The 21,992-nt window shown below is 42.8% G+C and overlaps 1 long non-coding RNA gene across 1 annotated transcript; it reads left to right on the top strand.

Annotated features, from left to right (window-relative positions):
- Positions 1-19,655: 19,655 nt before the first annotated feature.
- Positions 19,656-20,653, top strand: LOC124260247. The gene is made up of 3 exons (XR_006894035.1): positions 19,656-19,825; positions 20,336-20,407; positions 20,573-20,653. It is a non-coding gene; the product is annotated as an uncharacterized LOC124260247 (long non-coding RNA).
- The last annotated feature ends 1,339 nt before the right edge of the window (positions 20,654-21,992 follow it).

The raw sequence follows: 21,992 nt of genomic DNA, 5'->3' as shown, positions 1-21,992 counted from the left end.
AACCCTGGTCATTCACATAAATGTACATTTCCACATTGTGTCATCAGTTCACTTCCTTATTCGACTGATTTAATTTGAAGGGATCCCTAAAATCCTTTCATGTCCATTGGCATGATCATAGGTACTTTTGGTTTCTATCGGGGTGTTATTAAGATAAGCAAAATTGTTTGTTTACCAATCATCTTATGGAAAAAGTATCTTTATGCATCATTGTACCTATACTTAGATTTGAATTGGCGATTCGTCAGTAGATATTATCTAGAATATGAGTACAAAGACAGTACTTGTAATTGTTATTACCACAATTTACTTCGGAACACAATTTACTTCGTGTTCAGCGGAAGAAACAACATGCTACAAATCTTTGCGTTTGTGATTGTGAAAAAATCTTTTGGTTGCATGAACACAGTAGTCGTTCTAATCATCTGATTTCATTGATCTCATTACATCTAATTTCATCAGATGTACCACTGTGACCTGCAGACACTTCAATATGCATACATGTGTTATTTTTGCTGTTTTTGTGTTTTACTAAGTATTGTATGTATTTTCTTTGCAGGATGATGCAGAGTCTGTGTGGGACGACGAGGATGACAACGATGTTGCGCCAGACATCAGACAGGACTCACATTCACCAAGAGACATCCTAAGTAGAGCCAAACACCTTGTGCAGTGGCTCACTATGTCGATTGTCTTCATTCAGTGTGCCTACTTCTTGAGAAATGCTTGTGTGGAGAGAATTCTGTTACTCTTCTCTCAGCTCTTCAGTTTCTTAGGACAATGCAGTGAATTGTGTACTACTGCAGCTGCCCTGTTTCCTGTCACTATACACATGTTGAAGAAACTGTTGCATTCCAGCAGGGACGATTTTATGAAATACGTCGCCTGTCCTAATTGCTGTGCCTTACACTCTATTGATGATGTTTTTGATGGACATGTTACATGTAAAAATAAAGTGTTTGCACGTAGAGCTACACAAAGCAGTCGTAAAAGGGGTAAAGCAAAATGTAACACAAATTTAGCCCGGCATGTTGTTCTTAAAAACGGTCAAAGAATATTGTACCCCTACAAGATATTTTGTTTCAAAGGTATTATTGAAAATATACAAAAGTTGTTACATTGTACTGATTTCGTTGACAGGTGTAATTTGTGGAGAGCCAGAAATCTTACAAATCTATATGCTGATGTTTATGATGGTTGTGTGTGGAAGAGTTTTGTAAATCGTGATGACTGACTTTCTGACTCAGAGACATCACTTTGGCTTGGCGTTGAATATTGATTGGTTTTGTCCATATAAGCGGAGATCAGATATTTCAATTGGTGCAATTTACATGGTTGTTTTAAACTTACCCCGAGAGGAACGATTCAAGAGTGAAAATGCCCAGCTCATCGGTCTAATTCCTCCTATGAAAAAAGAGCCAGATTCCCTGACATCCTTTTTAGAACCTCTTGTGGCGGAACTGAAAGCTCTGTGGCAAGGTGTTGTGATGACATACAAGGATTGTACGACACCTGTGACTGTGAAAGCTGCCTTGATGTGTGCCGCAGCAGATATTCCTGCAGCTCGGAAACTTTGTGGATTCATGGGACATTCTGCACATCAGGGCTGCTCCCATTGTGTGAAGCCATTTAACATTGATGGAAAGCGTGACTGTGGGATTCCTGACACAAATAAATGGCCTCTTCGAAATCGTGCTGACCATCTCAAATATGCTAAGAAGGCCCAGAATGCGGAGACAATAACTGCCAAAAACATGATTGAAAGTAGACATGGCTATAAATATACCATCCTTCTGCAGTTTCCCTATTTTGAGCCTTCAGTGATGTATGCCATAGACCCAATGCACAACCTATTCCTTGGTACAGCAAAGAAGATGTTTAGTTTTTGGGTTGACAGAGACATTTTAAGCAAGAGAGATCTTCAATTCATATCCAACCGCATTTCAACCCTCAATGTAGCCGCTGATTTAGGACGTGTACCTGTGAACATTTCATCAAATTATGGCCAAATGACTGCTAAAGAGTGGAAAAACTGGACTCTAATTTACTCAATGTATGCCTTGAAAGACTGTCTTTCCTCACCTCACCTCAACATATGGCAAACGTTTGTCCTTGCTTGTAAACATATCTGCAGACCATCCATTACTCAGGTCAACATAGAAATAGCCCATGGGTTGTTTGTCAAATTTGTGCAAGAAGTAGGTCGTGTTTACGGCACCGAATTCGTTACGCCAAATATGCATTTGCATTGTCATCTGAAAGACAGTATTAACAATTTTGGAAGTATCTACGGATTTTGGTTGTTTAGCTTTGAGCGATACAACGGTATTCTCTCCGATTACCCAACAAACAAACGTTCCATCGAATGCCAACTGATGAGGAAGTTTGAACTCCCCGCGCTTGTCAACCATGGTTCAGTCCATTTCAACCACAGAGATGCATTCAAGCAGCTGACAGATGCCACCAAGAGCAAGAAAGCAAGAATTACAACAACACAGCTGATGTTCGCTCCACACCAACCTATGTCTGCCGTGCTCACAGAAGTGTGGGGAGATTTGTCACTCTGTACTTTCAATGTATCTTATAAGGTTAATTCTCTATCTATGTTGTCCGTCGTAGATCTAACTTCCACTTATTCCGCAATGTACAAGCAGCCTATAACTCAAAGTATGATGGGAACTGTCAAACGTTTCAAAAGTGTCCAAATCAACAATGAACTCTACGGCAGCGATGAACGCAGCTCAGCAAAGAAAGCTGAGATAATTTATGCCTCATGGTCGGATGATAAATGTCAGGTTAACCCAACTGGTAATCGGCCTGGCAAAATTATGTATTTCGTACTCCACACGCTTGAAATACAACCGGAAGAATTTGTACACCATCTGTTTGCGGTAGTGGAGTGGTTTAAGCCTTCTTGTGAGCAACTAGGCTATATTTCTCCTTTTTCTGTGTGGCAAACCAAATGCCTAAACTCAGGTCCTGCTTCGTATACTCTGTACCAGTAGTTTCTCTGTGACAAGTAGGCGGGGCAGGGAATGTAGACAAATAATCTGTACCAGTAGTTTCTCTGTGACAAGTAGGCGGGGCAGGGAATGTAGACAAATACTCTGTACCAGTAGTTTCTCTGTGACAAGTAGGTGGGTCAGGGGATGTAGACGAATACTCTGTACCAGTAGTTTCTCTGTGACAAGTAGGTGGGGCAGGGAATGTAGACGAATACTCTGTACCAGTAGTTTCTCTGTGACAAGTAGGCGGGGCAGGGAATGTAGACGAATACTCTGTAGCAGTAGTTTCTCTGTGACAAGTAGGTGGGTCAGGGAATGTAGACAAATACTCTGTACCAGTAGTTTCTCTGTGACAAGTAGGCGGGGCAGGGAATCTAGACAATACACTTGGTTGCTACAGGTAGATTGGCGATTAAGCACGTGCAATACATGCTGACCGTGGCGTGAACTCAATACCGCGTGTCTCGAGCGATTTAGTTCAGCAAGACACCATCTCGACACGAGTCAATTTTTGAATGTTTTCAGATTTTAATTAATTTAACATGTCCAAGTTAGCGAAGCATGGGAAACTTGTTCATTCTCAGGCTCAATTATACTTTGTGTTACTATTTTAAATAATGGGGGAAAAATTATCAAAAATATCGGGGGTGCTAAACTTTTTTCTTTGTGTATACATGAATCATTATCAACACCCCGGGTCTTGGTTATTTTGATTTCCAGTGTATCACAGCCTCAAAGTCCACCGTACCTGTGCACAGTCTGTCCAAGTTATATATCCCGCTAAAGGACGCTTCACCATCAGCTTGGTCGTCCACCGTAAGTCGGAGCGACGGTAGTGCACGGACTTCACGTGCTTGAAACTGACACGACACACTGGGAGACACAACAGGGCGGCAGAAGCTTTGCTCTCATCACTCACGAAGTGTCTACATATTACAAGCGACAGAAACGAACCAAATATATGATCACTCTCAGACGCACCCCGCCCCTCATTCTCTCGACCAGTAATACTCTGGCACTGAAGTTTGTGAAGGCTTTTGAAACTTTCAATTCTCATCTTCTGCCATATGGCAGCACTGCAATACGCCTGTAGATATGTGTTAAAAAAAATACGAATAGCTGCTGAAAACAATCAGACTATAGATGGCAATAAGGTCGCCCAACCAAGTATGACGACGGACTGTCGACTCACCTGGCATGAAATGCACATGCTGCGTACAGGCACAAGGGGTCATCTCAAATATATTTTGTGCTTTTTCATGTGTGTTGACTGTGATTATGTCTCATCTATTGATTAACTTCGTACTTGTCTTTCTTTCTTAAAGTTTATGTTGAGATATGTGAAAGAGTATGATACTTGATAACCATATAAACGCATCGTACTAAATGTCTCAAAATATATAGGTGGCATGACCACCCGAAGATCGACAGGACTGGATATTGTTTGTAAATTGTTATGACGTGTCGTGTACCTCCCCAGTATAATTGCCCTACAGGATTATCTTATCTTAGCTGATATCTCTATCCCCCAGCCCGACCCCAACGATCGTCTGCGACACCTGTCCAGGTTTTGCTTTTGAGACGAACCCTCCTAACTTTTTCATTTTATAGTGATAGTGAGACTCCATGGCAACTACATCATTAATAGTTTTAGCATGAAAGTTATTATTTTTTACGTCAGCTATCGTTTATAATGAAGCTACGTCTAATTTCAAATTGGGCATTTAAAACATGACCTTTGTAATACAATATCGTCGCACGCTAATTTGCATAAAGCCATGGTCTGTTCCAAGTAAGTCGTTTTGGACTTAGAAAAAAACGCATTGCTCATTTCTGCACTAATCTCTCCTCAGTAAAGTCCTGTTTCTACGTTTCCTAACTCCCTGCCTCTGAGATTGTAATTAGGCTGAACATAGTTTAACAGATATATCACACTTTCACATATCAACTGCATAAATTGTAGAGATAAATGAGAAAATACAGTTTTTTTTCTATTTCCGAAAGTACTTAAGGTATGAAAATTGTAATAAGGTGAAATTAGAATTTGAACTAGGGTGAACTATCTGTCAAAGCTGTAATAATTTATACATAATCTAAAAATATCTGTGATCTATGTCTTGTATACATGATTATTTTACAAAAATTACAAATCTACATATAGGCGCTATGACATCATAATTTATTACAATCTATAACATACATTTACATTACATTATCAAAGATGCATCACCAACAATGATCCACCCATTAACTAAATAAACTACAAAACCATTGCAAAACTACATTTGTGTAAACTTCAATAATCTATACACTATTAACTGACTTCATTTCTATTATTTAAGACCAACCAGAATGTAAAATTCAAAGAAGTCAACCTCCGTGGCAGATACAGTGAGTTTAAGGAAGCGTACGTTGTACTTAGCCAGCGGCCAAACCAAATCCCCAATGTCAGAATGAATCAAAGCTTTCCCCAACTGAGAACAGGATACAACATGGGAACCAATGTTACATTTGTCCCAGATGGAGTAAGTGAGTGAGTGAGTTATTATTTAACATCGGCAATATTGCAGCCATTTCGTGACGAGAACATATTTGACATTGAAATGTAATATATGTATATTATAAAAACCTGTCGACGAAGGACAGTAAAACTGCCCCAGATGGAACCATGCGTTTCTATCGAAAAATTAAGGTAAGTATTATATATATATATATATATATATTATTTATATACTAAAAGGCAAAAGAAACGTCGTAATATTAGAAATGACATTTAAGTATCAATGGAGTATTTGCACCTATTTTTTTAAATATACACCAGAAGTCAGGTTTGAGGAAACATGAATCGTGGTCGTATAGCCTGCATTGCCCAATAAAGTATTGTTTGAGATTGAAGTTAGAAATGTTTTGGTTTTTTGGAGAGGGAAATGTTCCCACAAACACAACATTGAAATCGAGATGCACGTGCATTATAAACGCATTCAGGCATAAATTGCCGGCTTGAATGGCAATCGTTCACTTGTTTTCTGAACACAGCAGCTATGACTAGGTTAACGAGAGATCAACCACAACAAGCTATTGGACGTCTGCACGCTGGTCAACATGCTCGAGTCATTGCTAATGACTTCAGTTGCAGCGTACGAACGATAGAACGTCTTAGAGTGCGATACAACGCCACCAGCAGCACTGATGACCGTCCACGTAGTGGTCAACCCTGTGTAACAACATGTCGCCAGATCGTCATATTGTCCATCAACACGTGCAAGACCTATTCGCAAGGGCCAGAGAAACAGCTTGGGTGACCATAGGAAACCACCAGCGACCAGTCAGTGACCTACCATTCGGCGACGTCTCCAAGCCAGGAATCTGTTTTGTCGATATCCTGCCAGGAGACCCATATTCACCCAACGTCACCGCCGGGAACGTATCCAAGTGGACACAACAGCGGCAAAACTGTCGTGCGGCACAATGGAGAGGGTTTATCTTCTCTGATGAAAGTCGGTACTGCATTTCAGTAGCGTATTATTTTTAAAAAATAGGCTCAAATGTTCCATTAATACTTAAATGTCATTTCCAATATTACGACGTTTCTTTTGCCTTTCAGTATATATAGAAAGGGTAAATGCTAGAAGACGGGATGGACGGGTGGATTTGAGAACATAAACTACCGCCGAGGTAAGTCAGTGATATAGTATGTTAGATGTACACTGGTTTAGGGGTAAGTGGGGATTGTTGATACTGAATTATTCTTGTGTTTAGATATATATTTTGTATTGTTTATTCCGTTGGGAGTTTGTTTTCTTCTATTTTGTAAATACAATGGTGAAATGAAGTTTCCTGTATGTCCTGAATCGCAAGGCTGCATCTCGTAACTGGGAAACAGCGTGGAGGAACATTATGCTTGTGTACTGACATGTTTATACCTGAAACGTACCCTCTTGTGGCAAACATGCAAGTTGGAATGGAAATCACACAACGCTAAGACGAATCACACACTTAACATCAAGTTTCTACAAAAGCGAGAGAACTACGCCTGTTACATAAATGTTCATCATATCAGTAGCTTAATGGTGAAACTCGTGTCTTCATTCAAATTTCGGACTACGTAGGCTAGTAACTTTCAGGCATAGCTAGCCCGACTGACTAGCACAATTTAAACATGGCAGAGTAAGGGGGACATGTGTGTGTATTTGTTAATTTCTCAGACTGACCCTCTTAAAATACAGACTGTCCGAGTATAAAGAGCTGAACTTCTGCCGTCCTGACGCGTGTGTCGTGTCAGTTTCCTCCACGTGAAGTCCGTGCACTACAGTTCCACCGACACACAGTGGACGGACAGCCTATGGTGAAGCGGCCTTAGCCAGGTTATAAAACTTGGACGGACTGGCAGACAAAAATAGCCCAACAAAACATCTATGTACAATTTATGAACTGATTATTTAACTGCTGCCGATGTGCAGTGGTTAGAGCGTCCGCCCGGAGAGTGGAGATCGCGGTTCGATCCCCGGCCGTGTCATACCACAAGACGTTAAAATATGGTACTTGTTGGTCCCTGCCTTGCGCTCGGCATTAATGGGTACAACAAGGACTGGTCGGCTCGGAGTCAGTATAATGTTTCTGAGTGGGGTATTCATGCTTAACTGCGGCATGGTATCTCAGTGAGCTAGCACTATAAAACCAGGTTAAGTCAAGGCTAGTGCAAGCAGCCGCACATACACACGCATGCTCGTTTTGTAATTTTAGTATGTATTAATTCATAAATATTATTTGCGATGGGGAACGGGATGAACTCTTACCTTACTGGAAGAGAGAAAGAGGGGTGGGGTACTTTGTGCTTTTTCTGGCTGGTTGTAATATGTAGACAATTCGTGAGTGGTAAGAGCAAAGCTTCTGTCGTCTTGTTGTGTCTCGTGTCAGTTTCAACCACGTGAAGTCCGTGCACTACCGTCGCTCCGACTTACAGCGGACGACAATCTGATGGTGTAGCTGTAAAAAAGATTTGGTTCCCCCATAGTAAAAGTTGCATTGCAACTTTTCATTCCAATACTTGTTCCTGTAATAGTGCATGCGGAATGTAGCAGTGCTTTTATTTTATTTTAATGCTAAATCAAATCACAATTCATTTCATCATGTTTCATAATATCATTAAATGTTAAATGTTCATTTGTTCCATGTTGTCCGAGTCTTGCCGTTGAATTCCGCCTCTGTACATCTTCACCCTTTCCTTCTGTTTCATGTAGCCTTGTCAACAAGCATTTCCCTTCACTTCTTCTCAATACTAAGCCAGGTAACCCATTCTTTGGGATTTTCCCTTTTCTATTAATAGGTCACATCAAAGACTTCCTTTCATGTGCTTCCTACTTTCCAATTGGCTATTGTGTCCTCTGACCTTACTTCCTTTAGCCACCTGTTTTCCACCTCACTCCACTTGCTGTTGCTGAACTGGAAACATTCTTTCCCCTCTCAGGTATGGCCATTTTTCTGATCTGTTTCCATCTGCCTCTTTACTTTATAAATCCCTATAAAAAGGTGCAAAATGTTATTGCAATAATAATATTATAACATTAAAAGTAATATTTAATTGATAATTATATAAATTTAGTTAAATACATTACTTTACATTTAATGTGAATCATAAACATGGCTGAAACCATGTGCTTTCATTTTTGTTCAAAAGTGCAATAACCTTATCCTGGTAGTTAAATTGATAATATATTTACTGTGATATTTAAAACTATTGTTAAAATTTGTTAAAATTGTTTACTTGATTTTACTTTTTATGACTCCACTTGCTGTTGCCGAGCTGGAAACATCGTTTCCCTTCTCAGGTTTGACCTCAGCAACAGCTTCATTCTTCATTCAATAAAATTCATTTCATCACCATTGCCTTGTGTCGTCTTGAGTGGCAGCCCAGAGCCGAACAACACGAACGCGGCTACACAGACATACATGGGAAATTAATATTGTGATGTTTAAGTTGTATTTGTACTTGAAAAAGTCACTTACAGCTTGTCAACACTTTCCAATCCACATCGGTCTCACAGGCCACCGCACCTGTGTACAGTCTGTCCAAGTTCTATAACCTGGCTAAGACCGCTTCACCACGAGCTTGTCGGCCGCCGTAAGTCTGAGCGACGGTAGTGCACGGACTTCACGTGGTTGAAACTGAAACGACACACTGGGAGAAACAAAAACACGACAGAAGCCTTGCTCTTATTACTCATATTACAACCAGCCAGAGAAATGAAGAAAAATATACTATTAAAAAAAGAGACGCATAACCCATAAATCTGTTGCGAAAATGTCGTATTTTCAAACATGTATAACTCGTCCACAAATAAACTTTAGGAAATGAATGTTTGCATCAGTTTAGAAAAAGGATATGTCTATACACCCAAGTGGATCATTTTAGATAACGGGGACGTTGAGCGCCATGGTGACGGGCCCGACGTCGGATCCCCTGGCTCTCAGTCCAGTCTCTCAACCTGTTCCGTACAGTTTGACCGGATATCCTCCGAAGTCCAGGCACCCTGGCTGCTGTGCTGTCACCCGTGGCAGTACGATCACGCAGATGTAGTACCCGGATGTACCGATCTCGGGTTACAGTGTTGACTCCAGATCTGTCTAGACGGTCATTTGTTATTCATGTTTGGTTGTAACCAGCTGTAAGCGGTTTTATCGTGCTCAGACTAACTTTCAGACGCCATAGCCCAGCAATGCGCCTGTAGATATGTATTCAGTCTCGCCTTTTGAAATTGCCATTCCACGTTGATTTGTTTATTTAGTAAGGTGAAAATTTAAAGTCAAATATATGTCAAAACTATAATAAACCATGCATCACATATATATATTTTTTTAGACTATATATGTCTAGTACACATATTATTAGTTTACATGCCCCGTTTTGCATCCCTTGGGATGAAAGAATCACGGTCAAGCATGTCCTGCTTGACTGTATTGATTTTTCCATTACAAGGGATAAATATTTCAATGTAAAAACGATGAAGGATCTGTTTAATAATGTACCTATTCATTTAATTATTGAGTGTTTAAAAATATGAATTAATTGATAAAGTTTCGTTTGTATTGTACTAATTTTAATACTAATATAAATTGGTGACTTTGACTGTTAGTGGCATTACCTTTAAATGGGGCTGAATTAGCGTAAAATTATTGTCCCCCTGAGAAGGTATGTAAGTTCCATTTCATTCAAATGATTCTTCATACCACGTGGTTTTAATCGTAGAATATGTGTTATTTTAAAGTATGGCTAATTTTGACTACAATCGCCAATTGCTGAAGGGATGATGTAAATCTAGCTTGGGTCCATGCAGGTAGCAAAGCTACTGTAAGTGGTAAGAGCTGAGTTGAGTTGGGCTTTACGTCACATCGGCATTATTCCAGCCATATAGTGACGAGATCAAGGTTTCATTCATTACCATGTTAAGTCAAAAGTCAAAAAGGGTTAAATTTAAAATATATATATATATATATATATATATATATAAATATATACATTACATTTTGATTTAAGAAAATAAAATGTCATAGCACTAAATACAAAAGCTAGCAATTCGTTATTCTCTTTACAAAGTTACAATTGACGATGCAGGTCAACTTCCCTCAGGTAGTTAACAATGAGATGTCCGCTCACGCGGGAAAATATATATTTTAAATTTATCGTATCATAATATACATCCCTTGCAGTAGAAAAGTCCACACAGTCAAGCAGAATATGCTTGATCGTGACCACTTCATCGCAAGAGACACACGTGGGAGGTCCATCCCAATCAGTTTTCAGCAGATAGTCATGAGTAAAGCGACTGGTCAATACGATATCGTCGCAAAATCACCTCATCACGTCTTCACTGACAACCCAAGTAGGTATAACCAATTGTTGATTTCAATTCATGAAATTTATTTCTTCCCACTTGGGTGTCCCACATTGTTTGCATGAGGTACTTTCCATAATTCGAGTAGGTATCTAACGGTTTTTGGAGGCATACTTTGTGTAACTACTACTGCATTTAGACCATTTTCACGTTAAGATGCATGTCTGAATGTGCTTCATAAGTCATCTAATCACACATGTATGTTTACAATATTTCAGTACACATTACTGTTCACCCCATTATCTTACCTTCATGTATGAAGGCATGCTTAACTTTAATTTCATTGGTCAGTGACGCTCTAACAAGTTTCCGTGTCACCCCCTCCCAGGAGGGTGAGTACTGGAAAAAATATTACCCGCTGCCACGGTAACCGCCAAACTTCTCCCACGTGTTATACAGTCTGATGTACGCCTTTGTGTAGCAGTGTTATCCCTCTCCTACCAGCTTGGGTAATACAGTCTGATGTAGGCCTTTTTGTAGCAGTGTTATCCCTCTCCTACCAGCTTGGGTAATACAGTCAGATGTACGCCCTTTACTAGCAGTGTTATCCCTCTCCTACCGGCTTGGGTAATACAGTCTGATGTAGGCCTTTTTGTAGCAGTGTTATCCCTCTCCTACCAGCTTGGGTAATACAGTCAGATGTACGCCCTTTACTAGCAGTGTTATCCCTCTCCTACCGGCTTGGGTAATACAGTCTGATGTACGCCCTTTACTAGCAGTGTTATCCCTCTCCTACCGGCTTGGGTAATACAGTCTGATGTACGCCCTTTACTAGCAGTGTTATCTCTCTCCTACCGGCTTGGGTAATACAGTCTGATGTACGCCTTTTGCTAGCAGTGTTATCCCTCTCCTACCAGCTTGGGTAATACAGTCTGATGTACGCCCTTTACTAGCAGTGTTATCTCTCTCCTACCGGCTTGGGTAATACAGTCTGATGTACGCCCTTTACTAGCAGTGTTATCCCTCTCCTACCAGCTTGGGTAATACAGTCTGATGTACGCCCTTTACTAGCAGTGTTACCCCTCTCCTACCGGCTTGGGTAATACAGTCTGATGTAGGCCTTTGTGTAGCAGTGTTATCCCTCTCCTACCGGCTTGGGTAATACAGTCTGATGTACGCCCTTTACTAGCAGTGTTATCTCTCTCCTACCGGCTTGGGTAATACAGTCTGATGTACGCCCTTTACTAGCAGTGTTATCCCTCTCCTACCGGCTTGGGTAATACAGTCTGATGTAGGCCTTTTTGTAGCAGTGTTATCCCTCTCCTACCGGCTTGGGTAATACAGTCTGATGTACGCCCTTTACTAGCAGTGTTATCTCTCTCCTACCGGCTTGGGTAATACAGTCTGATGTACGCCCTTTACTAGCAGTGTTATCCCTCTCCTACCGGCTTGGGTAATACGGTGTGATGTAGGCCTTTGTGTAGCAGTGTTATCCCTCTCCTACCGGCTTGGGTAATACAGTCTGATGTAGGCCTTTTTGTAGCAGTGTTATCCCTCTCCTACCGGCTTGGGTAATACAGTCTGATGTACGCCCTTTACTAGCAGTGTTATCCCTCTCCTACCGGCTTGGGTAATACAGTCTGATGTACGCCTTTTTGTAGCAGTGTTATCCCTCTCCTACCGGCTTGGGTAATACAGTCTGATGTAGGCCTTTTTGTAGCAGTGTTATCCCTCTCCTACCGGCTTGGGTAATACAGTCTGATGTACGCCCTTTACTAGCAGTGTTATCTCTCTCCTACCGGCTTGGGTAATACAGTCTGATGTACGCCCTTTACTAGCAGTGTTATCCCTCTCCTACCGGCTTGGGTAATACAGTCTGATGTAGGCCTTTTTGTAGCAGTGTTATCCCTCTCCTACCGGCTTGGGTAATACAGTCTGATGTACGCCCTTTACTAGCAGTGTTATCTCTCTCCTACCGGCTTGGGTAATACAGTCTGATGTACGCCCTTTACTAGCAGTGTTATCTCTCTCCTACCGGCTTGGGTAATACAGTCTGATGTACGCCCTTTACTAGCAGTGTTATCCCTCTCCTACCGGCTTGGGTAATACAGTCTGATGTACGCCTTTTTGTAGCAGTGTTATCCCTCTCCTACCGGCTTGGGTAATACAGTCTGATGTACGCCCTTTACTAGCAGTGTTATCCCTCTCCTACCGGCTTGGGTAATACAGTCTGATGTACGCCTTTTTGTAGCAGTGTTATCCCTCTCCTACCGGCTTGGGTAATACAGTCTGATGTAGGCCTTTTTGTAGCAGTGTTATCCCTCTCCTACCGGCTTGGGTAATACAGTCTGATGTACGCCCTTTACTAGCAGTGTTATCTCTCTCCTACCGGCTTGGGTAATACAGTCTGATGTACGCCCTTTACTAGCAGTGTTATCCCTCTCCTACCGGCTTGGGTAATACAGTCTGATGTAGGCCTTTTGTAACAGTGTTATCCCTCTCCTACCGGCTTGGGTAATACAGTCTGATGTACGCCCTTTACTAGCAGTGTTATCTCTCTCCTACCGGCTTGGGTAATACAGTCTGATGTACGCCCTTTACTAGCAGTGTTATCTCTCTCCTACCGGCTTGGGTAATACAGTCTGATGTACGCCCTTTACTAGCAGTGTTATCCCTCTCCTACCGGCTTGGGTAATACAGTCTGATGTACGCCCTTTACTAGCAGTGTTATCCCTCTCCTACCGGCTTGGGTAATACAGTCTGATGTACGCCCTTTACTAGCAGTGTTATCTCTCTCCTACCGGCTTGGGTAATACAGTCTGATGTACGCCCTTTACTAGCAGTGTTATCTCTCTCCTACCGGCTTGGGTAATACAGTCTGATGTACGCCCTTTACTAGCAGTGTTATCTCTCTCCTACCGGCTTGGGTAATACAGTCTGATGTACGCCCTTTACTAGCAGTGTTATCTCTCTCCTACCGGCTTGGGTAATACAGTCTGATGTACGCCCTTTACTAGCAGTGTTATCTCTCTCCTACCGGCTTGGGTAATACAGTCTGATGTACGCCCTTTACTAGCAGTGTTATCTCTCTCCTACCGGCTTGGGTAATACAGTCTGATGTACGCCCTTTACTAGCAGTGTTATCTCTCTCCTACCGGCTTGGGTAATACAGTCTGATGTACGCCCTTTACTAGCAGTGTTATCTCTCTCCTACCGGCTTGGGTAATACAGTCTGATGTACGCCCTTTACTAGCAGTGTTATCTCTCTCCTACCGGCTTGGGTAATACAGTCTGATGTACGCCCTTTACTAGCAGTGTTATCTCTCTCCTACCGGCTTGGGTAATACAGTCTGATGTACGCCCTTTACTAGCAGTGTTATCTCTCTCCTACCGGCTTGGTAATACAGTCTGATGTACGCCCTTTACTAGCAGTGTTATCTCTCTCCTACCGGCTTGGGTAATACAGTCTGATGTACGCCCTTTACTAGCAGTGTTATCTCTCTCCTACCGGCTTGGGTAATACAGTCTGATGTACGCCCTTTACTAGCAGTGTTATCTCTCTCCTACCGGCTTGGGTAATACAGTCTGATGTACGCCCTTTACTAGCAGTGTTATCTCTCTCCTACCGGCTTGGGTAATACAGTCTGATGTACGCCCTTTACTAGCAGTGTTATCTCTCTCCTACCGGCTTGGGTAATACAGTCTGATGTACGCCCTTTACTAGCAGTGTTATCTCTCTCCTACCGGCTTGGGTAATACAGTCTGATGTACGCCCTTTACTAGCAGTGTTATCTCTCTCCTACCGGCTTGGGTAATACAGTCTGATGTACGCCCTTTACTAGCAGTGTTATCTCTCTCCTACCGGCTTGGGTAATACAGTCTGATGTACGCCCTTTACTAGCAGTGTTATCTCTCTCCTACCGGCTTGGGTAATACAGTCTGATGTACGCCCTTTACTAGCAGTGTTATCTCTCTCCTACCGGCTTGGGTAATACAGTCTGATGTACGCCCTTTACTAGCAGTGTTATCTCTCTCCTACCGGCTTGGGTAATACAGTCTGATGTACGCCCTTTACTAGCAGTGTTATCTCTCTCCTACCGGCTTGGTAATACAGTCTGATGTACGCCCTTTACTAGCAGTGTTATCCCTCTCCTACCGGCTTGGGTAATACAGTCTGATGTACGCCCTTTACTAGCAGTGTTATCCCTCTCCTACCAGCACGTGTTATACAGTCTGATGTACGCCCTTTACTAGCAGTGTTATCTCTCTCCTACCGGCTTGGGTAATACAGTCTGATGTACGCCCTTTACTAGCAGTGTTATCTCTCTCCTACCGGCTTGGGTAATACAGTCTGATGTACGCCCTTTACTAGCAGTGTTATCTCTCTCCTACCGGCTTGGGTAATACAGTCTGATGTACGCCCTTTACTAGCAGTGTTATCTCTCTCCTACCGGCTTGGGTAATACAGTCTGATGTACGCCCTTTACTAGCAGTGTTATCTCTCTCCTACCGGCTTGGGTAATACAGTCTGATGTACGCCCTTTACTAGCAGTGTTATCTCTCTCCTACCGGCTTGGGTAATACAGTCTGATGTACGCCCTTTACTAGCAGTGTTATCTCTCTCCTACCGGCTTGGGTAATACAGTCTGATGTACGCCCTTTACTAGCAGTGTTATCTCTCTCCTACCGGCTTGGGTAATACAGTCTGATGTACGCCCTTTACTAGCAGTGTTATCTCTCTCCTACCGGCTTGGGTAATACAGTCTGATGTACGCCCTTTACTAGCAGTGTTATCTCTCTCCTACCGGCTTGGGTAATACAGTCTGATGTACGCCCTTTACTAGCAGTGTTATCTCTCTCCTACCGGCTTGGGTAATACAGTCTGATGTACGCCCTTTACTAGCAGTGTTATCTCTCTCCTACCGGCTTGGGTAATACAGTCTGATGTACGCCCTTTACTAGCAGTGTTATCTCTCTCCTACCGGCTTGGGTAATACAGTCTGATGTACGCCCTTTACTAGCAGTGTTATCTCTCTCCTACCGGCTTGGGTAATACAGTCTGATGTACGCCTTTGTGTAGCAGTGTTATCCCTCTCCTACCGGCTTGGGTAATACAGTCTGATGTAGGCCTTTTTGTAGCAGTGTTATCCCTCTCCTACCAGCACGTGTTATACAGTCTGATGTACGCCTTTTACTAGCAGTGTTATCCCTCTCCTACCGGCTTGGGTAATACAGTCTGATGTACGCCCTTTACTAGCAGTGTTATCTCTCTCCTACCGGCTTGGGTAATACAGTCTGATGTACGCCCTTTACTAGCAGTGTTATCCCTCTCCTACCGGCTTGGGTAATACAGTCTGATGTAGGCCTTTTTGTAGCAGTGTTATCCCTCTCCTACCGGCTTGGGTAATACAGTCTGATGTACGCCCTTTACTAGCAGTGTTATCTCTCTCCTACCGGCTTGGGTAATACAGTCTGATGTACGCGCTTTACTAGCAGTGTTATCTCTCTCCTACCGGCTTGGGTAATACAGTCTGATGTACGCCCTTTACTAGCAGTGTTATCTCTCTCCTACCGGCTTGGGTAATACAGTCTGATGTACGCCCTTTACTAGCAGTGTTATCTCTCTCCTACCGGCTTGGGTAATACAGTCTGATGTACGCCCTTTACTAGCAGTGTTATCTCTCTCCTACCGGCTTGGGTAATACAGTCTGATGTACGCCCTTTACTAGCAGTGTTATCTCTCTCCTACCGGCTTGGGTAATACAGTCTGATGTACGCCCTTTACTAGCAGTGTTATCTCTCTCCTACCGGCTTGGGTAATACAGTCTGATGTACGCCCTTTACTAGCAGTGTTATCTCTCTCCTACCGGCTTGGGTAATACAGTCTGATGTACGCCCTTTACTAGCAGTGTTATCTCTCTCCTACCGGCTTGGGTAATACAGTCTGATGTACGCCCTTTACTAGCAGTGTTATCTCTCTCCTACCGGCTTGGGTAATACAGTCTGATGTACGCCCTTTACTAGCAGTGTTATCTCTCTCCTACCGGCTTGGGTAATACAGTCTGATGTACGCCTTTGTGTAGCAGTGTTATCCCTCTCCTACCGGCTTGGGTAATACAGTCTGATGTAGGCCTTTTTGTAGCAGTGTTATCCCTCTCCTACCAGCACGTGTTATACAGTCTGATGTACGCCTTTTACTAGCAGTGTTATCCCTCTCCTACCGGCTTGGGTAATACAGTCTGATGTAGGCCTTTTTGTAGCAGTGTTATCCCTCTCCTACCAGCACGTGTTATACAGTCTGATGTACGCCTTTTACTAGCAGTGTTATCTCTCTCCTACCGGCTTGGGTAATACAGTCTGATGTAGGCCTTTTTGTAGCAGTGTTATCCCTCTCCTACCGGCTTGGGTAATACAGTCTGATGTAGGCCTTTTTGTAGCAGTGTTATCCCTCTCCTACCAGCACGTGTTATACAGTCTGATGTACGCCTTTGTGTAGCAGTGTTATCCCTCTCCTACCGGCTTGGGTAATACGGTGTGATGTACGCCTTTGTGTAGCAGTGTTATCCCTCTCCTACCGGCTTGGGTAATACGGTGTGATGTACGCCTTTGTGTAGCAGTGTTATCCCTCTCCTACCGGCTTGGGTAATACGGTGTGATGTACGCCTTTGTGTAGCAGTGTTATCCCTCTCCTACCGGCTTGGGTAATACAGTCTGATGTACGCCTTTTTGTAGCAGTGTTATCCCTCTCCTACCAGCACGTGTTATACAGTCTGATGTACGCCTTTTACTAGCAGTGTTATCTTTCTCCTACCGGCTTGGGTAATACAGTCTGATGTAGGCCTTTTTTTAGCAGTTATCCCTCTCCTACCGGCTTGGGTAATACAGTCTGATGTACGCCTTTTTGTAGCAGTGTTATCCCTCTCCTACCAGCACGTGTTATACAGTCTGATGTACGCCTTTTACTAGCAGTGTTATCTTTCTCCTACCGGCTTGGGTAATACAGTCTGATGTAGGCCTTTTTGTAGCAGTGTTATCCCTCTCCTACCGGCTTGGGTAATACAGTCTGATGTAGGCCTTTTTGTAGCAGTGTTATCCCTCTCCTACCGGCTTGGGTAATACAGTCTGATGTAGGCCTTTTTGTAGCAGTGTTATCCCTCTCCTACCGGCTTGGGTAATACAGTCTGATGTAGGCCTTTTTGTAGCAGTGTTATCCCTCTCCTACCGGCTTGGGTAATACAGTCTGATGTAGGCCTTTTTGTAGCAGTGTTATCCCTCTCCTACCGGCTTGGGTAATACAGTCTGATGTACGCCTTTTTGTAGCAGTGTTATCCCTCTCCTACCAGCACGTGTTATACAGTCTGATGTACGCCTTTTACTAGCAGTGTTATCTCTCTCCTACCGGCTTGGGTAATACAGTCTGATGTAGGCCTTTTGTAGCAGTGTTATCCCTCTCCTACCGGCTTGGGTAATACAGTCTGATGTAGGCCTTTTGTAGCAGTGTTATCCCTCTCCTACCGGCTTGGGTAATACAGTCTGATGTAGGCCTTTTGTAGCAGTGTTATCCCTCTCCTACCGGCTTGGGTAATACAGTCTGATGTAGGCCTTTTGTAGCAGTGTTATCCCTCTCCTACCGGCTTGGGTAATACAGTCTGATGTAGGCCTTTTGTAGCAGTGTTATCCCTCTCCTACCGGCTTGGGTAATACAGTCTGATGTAGTCTGCCTTTTTTGTAGCAGTGTTATCCCTCTCCTACCGGCTTGCGTAATACAGTCTGATGTAGGCCTTTTTGTAGCAGTGTTATCCCTCTCCTACCGGCTTGGGTAATACAGTCTGATGTAGGCCTTTCTGTAGCAGTGTTATCTCTCTCCTACGGGCTTGGGTAATACAGTCTGATGTAGGCCTTTTTGTAGCAGTGTTATCCCTCTCCTACCGGCTTGGGTAATACAGTCTGATGTAGGCCTTTTTGTAGCAGTGTTATCCCTCTCCTACCAGCACGTGTTATACAGTCTGATGTACGCCTTTTACTAGCAGTGTTATCTCTCTCCTACCGGCTTGGGTAATACAGTCTGATGTACGCCTTTTTGTAGCAGTGTTACCCCTCTCCTACCAGCTTGGGTAATACGGTGTGATGTACGCCTTTTTGTAGCAGTGTTATCCCTCTCCTGCCAGCTCGGGTAATACGGTGTGATGTACGCCTTTTTGTAGCAGTGTTATCGCTCTCCTACCAGCTCGGGTAATACGGTGTGATGTACGCCTTTTTGTAGCAGTGTTACCCCTCTCCTAGCAGCTCGGGTAATACGGTGTGATGTACGCCTTTTTGTAGCAGTGTTACCCCTATCCTACAAGCTCGGGTATTACAGTGTGATGTACGCCTTTTTGTAGCAGTGTTACCCCTCTCCTACCAGCTCGGGTAATACGGTCTGATGTACGCCTTTTTGTAGCAATGTTATCGCTCGCCTACCGGCTCGGGTAATACGGTCTGATGGACGCCTTTTTGTAGCAGTGTTATCCCTCGCCTACCAGCTCGGGTAACACTGCTACAAATAGGCGTACATCACACCAAGGAGAATAGATGACGCTGTAGATTATCCCTGATCAGACCGAATCACCCTCGAGAGAAGGATACAGCTTATATTATTATACATATCTTAACATCACTCTTAACAACAACAAAGAATAAAGTTCTGCACTCTGCTACTGAGATATATACATATCAGAGAATGCATTTTCATGTATATTATATGAACTCCATGGATGTACTACAGGCATGTACTACAGGCATGTGACCTTCTCAGTGCCTAGATTAAATTAAAGTCATTAACAGATGTTTATATGCACATGTATCTATTAAAACTTTCAGTTATCTTGGGGTTATTATTTGAAATTACTCATAACTGTAACCAAATAATCAAATGAGAATTTTTTTACAGACTATGTTTGATGATTTCAGATGAGCCACCGGTCAAAATGTATCAGAAAGATCATGGAGGTAACTCGCTTATGTTTCTTCCAGTTCAAAAGTCACACAATGACCGATCCTGATGTAGATAGTTAAAATTCGAAATTTCGATATACTTAGTAATCCCTTTAAAGTACCGGGTAATATGTCCTTGTGTTGATGTTCTGTATGCGTGCAATGTTGAATTCCTGTCATTTATACTTGCAGTGCGACCACACACCTCTGTGAGAGTAATAAAGAAGATTGTTCTGGGCATATGCAGGCCCCAAGACACAATAGGTACTTTCATCTCATTTATATGATACATGTTCTTGGCAGTTATTACATACGTATCTATTGTCTTGACAATTGTAAGCTCCAGCTGTCACACAAGACTAACTGTGCCATTTTAAAATTACATAGACATCAATATGATGTAGAACTCCAACGATAGCATTGCATACCAAAATTGTTTTCCCAAGTCTTTCTGCTTTATTTGATGCTTAGACCGATCCATCTACCTAGCTTTCAACACTTGGGATTTTGGGCCTTGAACTTCAGTTCCAAGCCAGATCCGAACTTCCTCCCATCGGACAAACAGGTCGCACCAAACTGAAAGCAAACACAAAAACGGTAAGTGAACCAGTCGTAAACAGAACAGTGTAAGTTTTTTGTGTTACATTGCAATATCCAACAATTGGGTGTTGAAAGTAATTCATTATTTTAACGAGCATCCCAAATTAATCTTTTTAAAGAGATTCACTTGCCGTGCATATATATATTTGCTTTATATTTCAGGTCAGAGACTTATCCTTGGGGATTCCCTCTCCCGGGAAATTAGAGGAATTCCCAACTGCAAAGTACTTGGCCATCCTGGAGCCACATTACAGAAAATAAATGTGTTTAAAAAAATATCACGCCATTTTGTTACATGTAGGTACGAACAGTAGTTTACCATTTCATGCTGATCGTTTTCAATCTCAATATTTTAATTTAATAAGGTCTAAAAAATCGCTGAACCCTGGTGCTGTGATAATAAACTCTGTCAAAAAAGAAACGCAACCCCTGTCCTCAGATATGAAAAATTCGTTTGAATGAAGTTATTGCTTCCAAACTAAATGTTATTCGAATGTATTGAAATTATACACGTAATTAATGAAGATTACCATCCAAACAACTGCATTTGTACGCATAAGTGTATTTTATTGCTTATTCCGTCACAACGCATGAAATGACCCTCATGGTGACTTCGCACAAAAAAAAAAACACATGCAAATCATGAAAATGGCAGTTAATGTAGGGGTGTATAAAAGCCCATGTGCTTTCGTATTATATTCATTCATTTGTCGCATGAAAAGCTGTGTGAAAAATGCCACGATTGAGTGCTGCCGACCGAAATATCGCCATTGGTCGTGTTCAAGCCGGAGAAAGTTTTGGAACTGTTGCACGGCACCTAAATGTTCACAAAACAACGATATCCCGACTTTGGAGCCGCTACAACAACTTCAATTTGACCAACGATCGCCCGAGAAGTGGAAGGCCAAGAATCACGACCCCCCTTCAAGATCGGTACATCCGGGTCCATCACCTGCGTAATCGGCATGCCCTACCAACCGTGACTGCCACACAAATACCAGGTTTGAGGAGAGTGTCAGCTCAAACGATTAGGAACCGTCTGAAAGAAGCGGGTTTACGTGCCTGTAGACCAGTTGTTGGACCTGTACTACGCCCCCTACATCTCCGCCGACGACTCAGGTGGTGCAACAACGTAAGGATATGGACTTTACAAAACTGGAGGCGCATCTGGTTTTCTGATGAATCCCGTTTTCTTTGCAACATCACGACGGAAGAAAACGTGTGTATAGGAGACGTCATGAACGTTTTGCGCCCATCTGCGTCCGACAGGGGGACAGATTTGGCGGAGAAAGCGTTATGGTTTGGGGATCCATCTCATACAACCAGAAATCAGACTTGGTGATCGTTGAAGGGAACCTGACAGCCCAACGTTACATCAACCACGTATTACAGCCTCACCTTCTCCCGATTATTGACCAACAGACACAGATTTTTCAACCAGACAACGCCCGGCCTCATACTGCACGTGCAACAATGAACTTTCTGCAGAATTCCAACGTCAATGTCTTGCCATAGCCCTCTAAATCACCAGACCTCAACCCTATTGAACACCTGTGGGATACTCTGGGTCGACGCGTACGTC

Source organism: Haliotis rubra, unplaced genomic scaffold, assembly GCF_003918875.1.
Source record: "Haliotis rubra isolate DU_JTF1 unplaced genomic scaffold, ASM391887v1 Scf757, whole genome shotgun sequence".
NCBI classification, from domain to species: domain Eukaryota; kingdom Metazoa; phylum Mollusca; class Gastropoda; order Lepetellida; family Haliotidae; genus Haliotis; species Haliotis rubra.
Note: the sequence above shows the minus strand (reverse complement) of the source record. Positions and strands in the feature narration are given on the sequence as shown.